Genomic DNA, 12,843 nt, shown 5'->3' with positions numbered 1-12,843 from the left:
AAGCGATTAGGTATACCAGACTCACAAAGTCTAATTGAAGACTTGATTAGGAGAAAAGCTAGTTGATATTTCTTTCAAAATTGCTATTTTGTATTTCTTTGCAAACACCAGCGTGAGCTATCAACACTTCAACAATCGGAAACTTTACTCTGTTAATCTCGACAATCGGCCCTTCGTTAAAAGCTTCTAGAAGTGTGAGAAACTATACCAGGAATAACCTGTCAAGGCTTTGTTAGTCTGCTGAGTGCTGAGCATAAAGATTCAAAAACCAAACATTTTAAATCCATTTTTTGATCTGATAAATAGATCTAGCATAGTAGCATGGCAATGCTTCATGAAATGACTTAAAACGTTTTTGAAAACATTTAAAAATTATATTTAGTTCATTTAACTTCTCAGCTTTCAATATCAAAAGTAAAATCTTAAATTAAATTTTGAGTTTCCAATCTGATGTTTGCTGTGAAACAAAACACCACAAGCTCGAACTAAAAGCAAAAGCTGCACTAAAGCCCTCTCTGTACTATGGTGTGGAGATTACACAAGATGAAAGTAAAACCAGATCAATTAGTTGAGCAAGTGTTTGTTTAGATGTTTTATCGTGACAACCAGATCAAGAAGAGAACTTCAAGTGTCATCAAACAAAGTGAGGAAGTGAGGCATTCTACTTCTGGAAAGTGGGAATGCTGGACAAAGCGTTGACTTTGATTTGCACTCTTTAGATTATTGATTTTTTTTAAACAAGATTCTCATAATTTAAACATACATCGCAGACAGAGATTCTAGATATAGACTACGACATTTTTCTGCTAGAATCAACCGTGGAAGAACATTCCCTACGATAGGTAATAGGTTCATCTTATTCTGCAAAGGAGAGATTGAGACTAAGTGTATTTTCAATACTTCTGCTGTGTCATCTGCAGCTTTTTGGTTGATCCTAATTCTTAACTGGGACGCAATAATTTCATTTTTAAAGTAGGCTAACAGTCTACCACTGACGCAGTGCAGAGATATTTTTTAATCGTAAATGTGATAAAAATGTTTAAATTGTTATTTACAATTAGTTGGTAATTCGTCGAGGCCGAATGGTCGCGACAGACTAGAAATTTGTTGAGTTCTGCCCGCGCAGGTTCGAATCCTGCAGACAGCGAATTAATAAACTATTAACAATCTAAATTCTTTTTATTCAGTCCCAACCAGCTTCGTGAAGCAAGTTCCGACATCGAACCACGTTTCCAGAGATGGACGTATACGCCGCAAATTCTACGCCCCATACTTGCGGCGTAGACTTTTTGTTTACGCCAACGCTTGCGGCCACATTTTTTTGGATGGTTTGCGCTTGAGGCTACGCCGTAAAGTTTTCGCGTTTTTTTAGCGCATAGCGTCAACGCATACTTTTTAATGTATTTTTTTCGCTACAACACGCTAATACCTTCCTGCGCTGCAGTTGAAAGAATGTTTTCAATGGGCAAAGACATATTGGAACCAAAACGCAGCAAAATGTCAGATGAACACTTTCAGATTCGTGGAAATTCAAAATAAAACTTGTTTGTTTCGAGTGGTTTATACCGTGTGAATGTTTGGCACCTAGCAAACAAAATTAGTTTACGCTAGTGTATGCGCTGACGCCGCCAACTTTTTTTACAAGTTACGTTGACGCATATGGCGTATGGTTTTTCGAACGTTTGCGTTTACGCTGACGGCGTCAATATTTTTTGTATGCGCGTACATCACTGCACGTTTCCATTAATCAACTGGGTGGCGCAAAGTTGCAGTAGGCGATGTTACCGTACCTTTATACTTTACCCATACAAAGGGTAATTGAAGTTGGGTTGGTTTCCAAACTTAAGTTATTGCAACATGAGCTTGAAAGGCATGAGAACTAAGAATCACAGAGCCTAGTATGAATCAAACGACGTAAAACAATTGTTTTATTCTTTTTCGTTTGTTTTTTTAGATTTAATGGTCGCGCAATCTACAGACATAACTTATACCGTAATACTTGAACAACTATTCAGGCATGTTTTAAACCTTTCAAAGTTTTGTCATCTTATCCAGTTTATTGACGTGCTGGTATATCGGTTAATTATTGTAACTAGTAGTCTACTAAACTATCTTTTTTGTTCCGGACAAGTTAATGACGAGAAATAAAATGATATGATCATATGAAGTAAGTCTTCTGATAGATTGTTTAAATAGTAGTCACGGAAGTTACCAATAAGGTGTAAGACTCTAGGTGACGGGTAGCTTTCAGTTTAAAGTTTCTAAGTGATAAAATTTCTAAATAAAATTTGTTTCTAATTTCCTTGTTTATAGCAAACTGTTAAGCTAAAAATCACATTTTGTTTCTGATAAGTGGTCCTCGTCAATTTTGCCTCATGCCGCTTTGAAAAGTCAAACCGAGTTTTGCTCTGATTTCAGCCAGCCGCAAGATCAAACGATCGAATGGCGCAGATTCGGTTCTCACAGTGCTCGCTCGAATTTCAAGGACAGATCTCGATAGCGAAAACTTTGAATACTGAAAAGTTTGGGTGTTCATCAGGACCATTATCGTTTCTAGCACTAGTTGCTACGTTCATCTGATGACATTGAAAGTAATTTTAGTTGAGTTGTTAATTTTACTTTCAATTTCATCAGATGAACGTAGCAACTAGTGCTAGAAACGAGCGAAAACTTTGTTATGTCAATCTCGATGACCGGACGTAGTCGGGAGAATGATGAAATATTAATCTTGTCTTGTTATGACATTTTTTGTACGCCACTCGGAGTTAGAAAAGCAAATAGACTTTAGAGTTTCAACACTTTTCTCGAATATTCGTAGTTTTTAGGATAACTAAAAATAAAGAGAATTCAGCTGGGTCAAACAGAGGTTAGCTTAGTTATGCTTTACTGTACGTTGCAGTCAAAACTAGCTTTTGCGAAGCAAAAGGTTCAATTATACTCTATTGGAAAGCACTTGACGTGAGACAGCCAGGGGCGTTGACAGGGGGGTCTAGGTGGTACTTTTGGACCCGGGCCCGGAATATTTGAGGGGCCCGGATTTTAAAAATTCCCCGCGACTTCAAACATAATCAAGATCTTAATATAATCAGATCTGAAGGAATTGCCATCAGAGGTTAAAACTGCTACTTTAGCCGTCAGATGGTAAAGTACCGGGCCCCCTTCTGGGTACTGGGCCCACCATCTCAGGGGGCCTACTAGTAATAGACTTTTGCGTGTCAGTGACAACATGTTTTTTAGCTGCTAAAGTTTACTGTGTGTACTTCCATTGAGAAGATAATTTAGGTCCGGTACCAATGAGATGCTGGGCCTGGGCCCTTATATCAAAATATCTCTAAAATCACCACATTATCTTGGTCGTTATTTTGTGATAGAATTTCAGGGGGCCCACAGGTAATTGACTTTTGCGTTTCAGTAACAATCTGTTTTTTAGTTGTTAAAGTTTACTGCGTGTACCGTAGCCTACTTGTTCATTGACAAGATAATTTAGGCCCGGTACCGGTACCAATGAGATACTGGGCCCTTATACCAAAACATCTCTAAAAACCACATTATCTTAAGTTAAAATGTGACAACATTAGTAAAATTACCTGCATTTGAAATAAAACAGGTTGGTTGCAATTGAATACTTGAAATCAAGACAGGCCCAATTCCTACAAAGGTGTGTTTAAGATAAATGTGTTTTAATTATTTTGGTTGTTTATTTTTTCGTATTTTGTGGTAAAACTTTGGAATTGGCAACTGTTGAACTGAAACCGCTTTATACACTGGTAGTGGTAGGGTCACCATACTTTGTGTACTACTGTTATAGGTTAAACCACGAAGTAGACAGCTCATTTTAAAATGATTGTCATAAATGGGCAAATTATATAAGACATTTGCATAACTTAATTGCAATGCCTTGTCTAAATTTTGCAAAAGCATAGATTGAAACCTTTCTTCAGCATAAGGTGAAAGCGTTCATGTTTTGTACGTAGGTTAGCTTCTCGTTAGCATAAACTTTAAGAGTCAGGTACGATTGATTTTGAAGTCTGCCAATAAGTAAACAAGACACATGAAATACTTTTTGTAATACTGGACTAGCTTAAAGTATGGTTGGTCTATTGATATCCCATTTAACAATAAAATATTTTTTCTACACATACCGGTATAACTTGCAAGGTAAAAGTATTTTTTGAAGTGTCAGAAGCTGCATTAAGGCTGTTGCACTTTTAGCTTAACGTTTTGGTTTTACAGGGTGTTTTGTTTTCTTAAGCTTTACTTCAAAGTGAATGTTACTGGTTTACAACCGGTAATCTAGTTCTAGAATGGTGTAACCTTGCTATGTACCAAGATTTCATTCAGCATTTCATAAAGAAGATGTCTTGTTTGAACTACCGACATTCTTGCTTTGAACATTTCAGATAAACAAAACTCTCAAAGAGGAATTCTTTGAAATGGCTGAACATGGAGGTTTGTCAGAACGTAGCAAACTTTGCTTTGCCGTTATTGCAATTGGAATACATTCGTTTACTATGATTAGCAATGGTGCAGACGTGCTGTAAAAGTTTTGCAGATGTTCCAAACAAGGGAATGTTTTTCTCCAAGGTCTTTGCATAGTTTTTTTTTTTCAAAAGTTATGTTGAGCCAAATGTTAAACCTTGAATGTACCAGAAACCATGAAGCATTTAATGCCATCTTTACCCATGTCTTTAATTGCTGTGGTAAGAACCAGATAAAGTGATCAGCAGGCCACAAGCTTAAGAACGACCACCAAAAGTAAGACAAACAATTCAAAAACTGACCTCACAAAGTCAAAGGTCAGCAAGTAATAAGCGAACATTGAGTAGTGTAATAGGTATATAATCAATTAACCTGCCTTTAACTGTAGGCCATAAAAATGTTTGTCTTATTTGTAGCCTATTCCATTTGTGCAATGTGCAGTCATATTTTGTTTATTGCTAAAAAATTGTGAACAGTAAACAAAATAGCATTTCTCATAGATTGATTAGCATTTCATTTTTAGCATTTACAATCCCGCAACTATAAATATCCCTGACTTTACAGAGGTAGCTATCAGCAAGTGTAACCACTAAGTAACCAGCATATTACATTTAGATACCAGTATAATAAATATTTTATGACAGTTGCCAGTATTTTGTTTGTGATTTCAAATCGTTGCTGCTTTATGTTTCCTTTCTTTCATTCCAAGCAAAGATGAAGCTATAACTTGATAGACCTGTGTTTACTATTAGTTATATTTCTGCTGTGTTCTGTACACTGCTGGGTTGATGATTGTTTATGAAGTTATAAAAGTTTAACTAGGTAGTAGTTAGCCGGTATTGTGCAGTAAGCATTATAACATTTCATTAAGCACCAGTAACCTATGAAGGCTTTCTGAGTACTGCAAAGTTGTCAGTGAGTGATGAAGCTGTTAGACCTTACCTAGAAACCTATTAACTAGTGTTACACTGTAAATATTGCTCCGTTTTGTTAAAGATCATAGTAATTTTCTTATGTATGCTGTGATTTCTGTGAAGTAGTTGCAACATGTGATGAAGTTATTAAACTTCGTCTACATAAGTCAGCACTTATGCACCATTTCAATAACAACTGTTTTTAGCATGACCAATGGTGTTTGCATATGAAAAAATAATTACATGTAGAAAAGTTAATTCAACAGTTAGATTACAGCAACTGCTGCTCATAATAATTGTGCTTCTTAAATTCAACAACCACAATGTTCCAAAAATAAAGCAATTAATAAAAAAAATGTTTTAGTGAAATATAGCATGATTAACAACAGGTTTCTAATAATAGTGTATCTTGTGTGAGTAGGCCTAGTTAATAAACCATGTACGCCATTCTGTGCTGTTATGGATTAACACTGTTCTGTTGTGAATTGAAAGTATATCACTAGATTGGTAAACTATTGTTTTTATCGTACTTAAGTTCCTGATTATGCACATTTGAGTACACTTGAGTTTTCATGTTAGCATTTTGATTGGGAACTTGTTAGCTTTTTGAAAGTATTGTATAGGTGAGTGGTTTAATCAATCAATCACTGGTTTATTTTTTTTCACAAAATATCACATCAAATGCACTGGTACATTACATAAAAGTGAGATAGGAAAGAAGCGAAAGACCTTATGAGGTCACCAAGTCAGCCTCCACCTCGGCGATCCTATAAGGCAAAACATAATTACCACTTGGTGAAAGTGTTAAAATGTTGTTTGTTAAAGCATTTGTGAATTCACTTTTTTTTGCACTTCTAAACTGTTTTGCTATGTTATGGCTATACATTTAAAAATAATAAGTTAGTGAAATTTCAAATGCCAATTGTAATTTTTGGAAAAAATTGCTTCTAAATGTAGGTAACCAATTTAAAATTCTCATAATTTTGTCAAGTCTTGTCCGATGTAAAAAATTGTATGAACTCAATGTGATAAGCATGTCAAATTTTGATACCAGCTTCTACTGTGTGATATAAGATCTGGGTTGAATGACCCATACGCTTCATGACCGTTGCCAGTATGTTTGGAAATCGTTAACACTTTTGGCTTTCATTGCAAGCAAAGGTGTAGCTATGACTTGATAGACCTGTGTTTGCTCTTATTTACATTTGTATTGTTTTCTCAACTGGTGAAAAAGTCTAGTGAAGTGAACCACCTTTCCATATCAGTGCAGTTAACATACACACTACATTATCATAAGTCTGCTTGCCAATAAGGGGCTCATTTTGGCCCCGGGGGCCCACAAAGGGCTTAACACAGCACTTTACTTCAGCTTTCTGGTGGTCAAATAGCCACTTCAGCCACCAAACAGTAAAGTAAGAATTTAGTTTAGTCTAGTATAGTGATTTCCCTAACCATGAATATTACCCGAAACACGAATTTCAACATAAACAGGTTACCGGTAATATTTGTTTAAACTCAAACTGAAATGGCACAGGTAAGAAGATTGCTATCCCTGTTTCTGCACTAAAAATTGCATTGCACTGCACTAAAAACTGCACAAAACCGCTTTTCAGATTGCAGCAATCAGCAAATGTTTGATCGAGGCCCAAACACCTTTCCCAAATCAAATTGAAAACTTTCTGACTGTCTGCACTACCTTTGCTGTAAATTCTCTTCTGGTGAGCCTAGAATACTCTAGCGCCATGTGACAAATAAAAGTTCAAAAAAGCAGCCGCTAGATAGAGATAGTAAGTTTTGCGGTTGAAGAAATTTTAAGATTGCGCAAGATTTGTTAAATGACCATGCTTAAATGACATCAATAAAAGTTTGTAAACAACCTTTATTTTCATAACATAGTCGATGAAGGCCGAAGGGGGCCCGAAAATAAATTGGTACCGGGCCCGAGAAATCCTGTCAACGGCCCTGGAGACAGCTGATACCAACTTTTAACGCTCAAGTGTGATGGATTAGTCAACTGCAGCGTTGGAAGGTATTGGCGTGTTGTAGAGAAAAAAATACATTAAAAAGTATGAGTTGACACTATGCGCTAAATAACCACGAAAACTTTACGGCGTAGCCTCAAGCGACAACTATCCAAAAAAAATGTGGCCGTAAGCGTTAGCGTAAATAAAAAAGTCTACGCCGCAAATCTACGGCGTAGAATTTGCGGCGTATACGTACATCTCTGGCTAAACCAAACTCGTGCTTTTAGTTTACATTTGGAGGATTCCTCGTTTACTATAAATAACAACTGATACTAAATGACATATCTTCAGCGATTACGTCCATTTACCACCAAATTGCTCAGCATAGGCGGTGATAATGTTCAATAACATTAACTTGATGCTTGTAGACCAAATCGTCCAAAAAAGATAAGTGGCCTAGCTGTATAGGATATAATAGGGCTATAATTGACTGGATAAATCATTTCATTATAAAATATCAACAAATATTGTTTCTATGAATTAGTAAAAACAAATTAAACTTGTTAAAACGTCTCCTAAAAGACGTAGCCTACTTACGTCGAAGGAGACTTCTTTGTTTTTGGCTTGGACATTCCAACTACAAAAGACCTCATATTTCCAAAGGTGTAGTCAGCTCATCCAATTACTTTAGTTTGTTCTCAAACAACTTACACCACGATGGCATATTGTTTTGTACCTTATATGATGGCTGGCAAAGAAGGAATGATAAATAGCATATAATTCAAAAGATGATTATTTGCTTGTGGCCTTTGATCTCTCGATCCCATTTGAGGTTCAATTTTAAACTACCCAGTGGGCAACGCAAAACTGCTTCTCTCCATGCAACAAAATCTGTCATTTTTATATGGATTCAATGTCCGCAGACGTTGAATCAATGTAAAAATGACGGATTTTGTTGTCTGTCAGTTGGCCATATATTTAACTATGAAGCTTTGGCGTCCATGCACCCTCCAAGATCCCGGAAGCACGCTTTGCGTTCATGCATTAAGTAAAAGGCAAGACAAGTCAATCTTCGTGTCCGACTCCATCAGACATGTTGTTCGGTGTCTTGTGGCGATACAGAGACCTGCTCGCAATTAGTGTCGAAGCGACGTCTTCTGACGGTCGTACAAGCGAACTGACCGCCCATCTATCCTGCCGACATTAATACTAGTTGCCCAACTAATCTTCAATTAATGGAAAATCCTTCGTACAATTCTCGCAACAAATGAAATGAAAGTTTTCGCTCTCTCTCGTTTCGAATTTACAATGAAACAAATTTTCTTTAAAAATAATAAGAGAAATAACTTTGTGTCTGCGAGAAACAAACTATTTCCAGATAAGTCCTAAACTTCCGAACTGCCCTACCAATCAATCTCTCTTGTTAATAACAATCACAGGACAAAAGGTAGGCAACGTCAGATATTGGGGTATTATATTTAAGAAAATATTACAAGTCAATTGAAGAATGAAATCTTTCAACAACTACAATTGAAACATTGTTTTCTTACGATTTTCGAATCACTTCATACTTACTCAACCGACACAAAACCCTTGAGCAAATACCAAATGTAATGAAAGCTTTTTAATTTTAGTCTTTCAATGGCCGTCTTTAAAACAACACTCCTGCGGTATGACTTGACAGATAATTGGGTACCCACCTAAGCTGTTATACTGTAATTTTGTGAGTCATCTACGAAGGCTACGTCCTGAGTTCCCACAGTAGTCTGCATGAATTTGGTTTGATAAGGCTGCAGAGCTTAGGCTACTTCGACGTGAAGCACAAATTTTGAAACTTTAAAATCGGCAAATATTGTAGCCTATAACAAAATTCACCAAATGGCAATGACTTATGTAGTCGAATCGCACTTTTGTGGGTCGGGTTACCACTGTAATTTGGTTCAAAGTGACCCAAATGCTTAAGTAATTAGAATACAAAAACATACCGTAACTAAACCCATTTCAAAAACCGCTTCGAAAACTCCACCGCCCTCACCTTTGCCAATACAAATCTGATGCTGTTTGGACTGTGCATTCGTGACAGAATTATCGATAGCTTCACGACGGCAGTCTTCACGTTTCTAAAATTTTGTCTCAAGCCTTGCACTAAAAGTTTGACCACAAAATATCGAGCAAGTTCAAAAGGTATGGCGACCTTTTCCGCGGTAGTTCACTGTTCTTGCTGCTTAAGCTACATTTCAAGGACCACTCAGGGTGGAATTCCATACAAAAAGTGATTCTGAGGACGACATGAGAGGCCTGGATGGAGACTTTCAAACGGCTGCGCTCTGATACAATGCGAAGTAAGTTCTTCATGGAAACTAAACAATATTGACACTTAGAGGAACAATTCATAACATTTGTTATTCTTGGCCTACACCTGAGCGGACTTCATATGAACGGAGTTGTGGGATTGCTTGTTCAATATGTTGACGTCACATGGATGTGACGAAGAAATGCGAAGAAGCAAACACTTGAGGCACTGTACCACTTTTTTTTCAACAGCACTACCCCAGACAACAAAATCCGTCATTTTTTCTACAATTCGTCTGCAGTCGTTGAATCAATGTAAAAGGATGGATTTTGTCTGTTTGGAATCTGAGCAAGTGGCCTTTAACGCATCGTTCCAAGGTTGCCAGACGCTGAAACGACGTAAAAAACGTTTGTTGGCTGAAATAGTATAGAACATTTGAGGCGGACCCAAAGGTAAGCTAACAAATGTCACCACTTTCGACTACCGCTTCACACGAACGACTGCAGCAACCAAACGTCGCCAGCCAGGCTGCCTACCTTCCACTGTCTTTGTGCTCTGGTGACCTGGCAATATTGCTGATGTGTACTGTAAAGACTCAGTAGAGCATAGCTTACAGTAGTATGCTCATGAGCGGTGTCGAACCGCCGCTCTTTCGAGTGCCATACTAGGGATCTCATCTGCTTTCCACTGTCTATGTGTCTCTGGTAGCAATAGATCATTGCTGAAAAAAACTGATATGCACTGTGAAGATTTAGAAGCGCATAGCTTCACCTCTGTTCTGACACCTGCTCAAATGTTGATGCCAAATTCAAGTTCATATTGCTTGTATCAGCAAGAAATACAAAGAGAATCGATAAACATTTTAACAATGGTAGTGCAGGCCGCTGGCAGCGAGACAAAGTGCCCTCTTTGTTCCAGTAAGTGCCCATGATAAGCATCACAATCCATAATGGAAATGACTATTAATCGCGTTTAATTTACGAGCAAACATTAGAAACAAATCAAAGAATGAAAAACTAGTTGTAGTTACGTTGATTGAACGTCTGATAAAGTTGTAGCGATGTAAAAACAATTAAAATTTTGCGAGTTACAAAGAAATGAAGTGCTGTGTTTGGCAAACGATTTGGAAGTTTAGATTATGAAACTTCAAAGACTGACAGCGCTCAATACGTAAATTTTATGAGACGTAACGCCGTAATAACGTAAGAGCGTGATCTTAAACGCAAAACATCGTCAAAAACATAAAACACTTTAGCAACGTCAACGTAAAAAATGATGAAGTTGCGTTTACGGCGTTTTGAAAAACAGCGCCCAACAGAACACATTGTAACCAGACTCATCTTTGGTCGTGTAAATGCTATTTTAATGTTTGATAACGCAAAATAAACAAAAGAGTAGATGTACAACTTAACGAAAATATTTGCAACACTGAACAAAAAACATTGCACAAAAAACAATAATTGAGCCAATCTAAACACCTCTGTAGCTTTCAAGATACGGAACAATGGGTACAGTTACACACTACACAATGTGTACTACACAATCTGTAAGTAATGAAGTGCCGAATCAAGTATTGGTGAGTGAAAAATACGTCTAAAGACATCATTTCAACATAAATTCGCTTTAAAATTGAGCATATTAGAACCTAGACTGTATAAAGTGAACACATAACAGGAGAGTAAAATTTAACGTCTGTAGACGTTGAATCAATGTAAAAACCACAGATTTTGTGATTTGTGGTGGCAGGAAAAGTGGAAGTCTCCAAATAAACATCTTGAACTTCAAAAGAAGCATAAGTATAAACAACTGCATTTTACAATAATAACCCGACAAACAATGTTTGATGAAGCTTACAGAGGCATCCATATTTCCATATGCAACATCACTTCACAAAATGATGTTCTTTCCACATCTCATCAACGTTGTAAGATGTTGAAATGATGCAAAAATAAGAGGAGTTTTGCAGGTTTGGATGTGTTCGGCCGCTTGAAGCCAACGAAACGCAATTAACCTAACGGGATCTAAAGATATGCTAATGGTAGCAAGGTAGATCCCAAATGATATATCCAGGATAACTTGACTTCGCATTAAAACAACGTGAATGTCATAGCCCTTGACCCGTGGACTATATAAAGATGACGTTCACAAGAAGAAGATTGTGACCACATGAGGTAACACTTCTATGTTATGCTCTTACAACGCTACAGCAATGTTTACTAACGTTGCAACAACTGTAGTCAACTAAACAGCAGTAAAAATCACTAAGAAAAAAGCTACAGAAGAAAAATAAGTTGAACGGCAAAGCTCAGACAGCAAAATCGTCATTTTTACAATGATTCAACGTCTGCAGACGTTGAATCTGCAGACATCAATGTAAAAGTGACAATTTTGCTGTCTGGAAATGTAGCAAAAAGTCAAGATGAAACATTCGTGCCTCCTTTCTGTGTCAGCGATGGGGTTGTAAATTATTCCCACAAAAATACGTTGCAAATTATTATCAAACCAGAGTTCGACATTCAGACTAGCCAATAAACGGAAAGTAATCTTTCCCAAATATAGCAGTTCACAGATGGAACATCACGAAAAAGCTTTTAATGATGATGTTTATATTACACTATTACAAACTCGCTTTTCGATTCAAGTGCTCACCCAGAACAAGACACAACAGAGCTATGGTGGACATGAACAAAGACACGTGTGCCAAACTTCTGGCACCAATGCCCCAACAGACATAAAGATGCGAGAACTTGATCAAGCTGCGATCAAATGCGACGAACCACGAATGGGAATACTGTTCAATGTTCATGGGAAGTGCATACAAACTTGATGTCTACCAGGGGTGGGCAAATAGTTTTATGAAAAGCAGTATAATAACACCCAACTAGCTAACACCATTCTTTACCTAAATTTTCGTCTGCAGATGGAACATTAATTCATAGACTAGACGTTTAATTAATGCAAAAACTACGGAAGTTATTATCTGAGCAGTCAGTGAGAATGAGCTTCTTTGCATCAATCCCTTAAAGAACACCCATCCCTATCCTAAAGCAGCGTACATGAAAGCTGGTAATACTAAGACAAGCTCACAAGACTGTGCAATGTGCATAGACTTATATGAGAACAGGGCATCCTTCCATTATATAACAAATATACCGAAACACAAACCCTCATACGTGACGTTCAAATTATCCAG

Source organism: Aplidium turbinatum, chromosome 1, assembly GCF_918807975.1.
Source record: "Aplidium turbinatum chromosome 1, kaAplTurb1.1, whole genome shotgun sequence".
NCBI lineage: Eukaryota > Metazoa > Chordata > Ascidiacea > Aplousobranchia > Polyclinidae > Aplidium > Aplidium turbinatum.
This window is presented reverse-complemented; position numbering follows the sequence as displayed.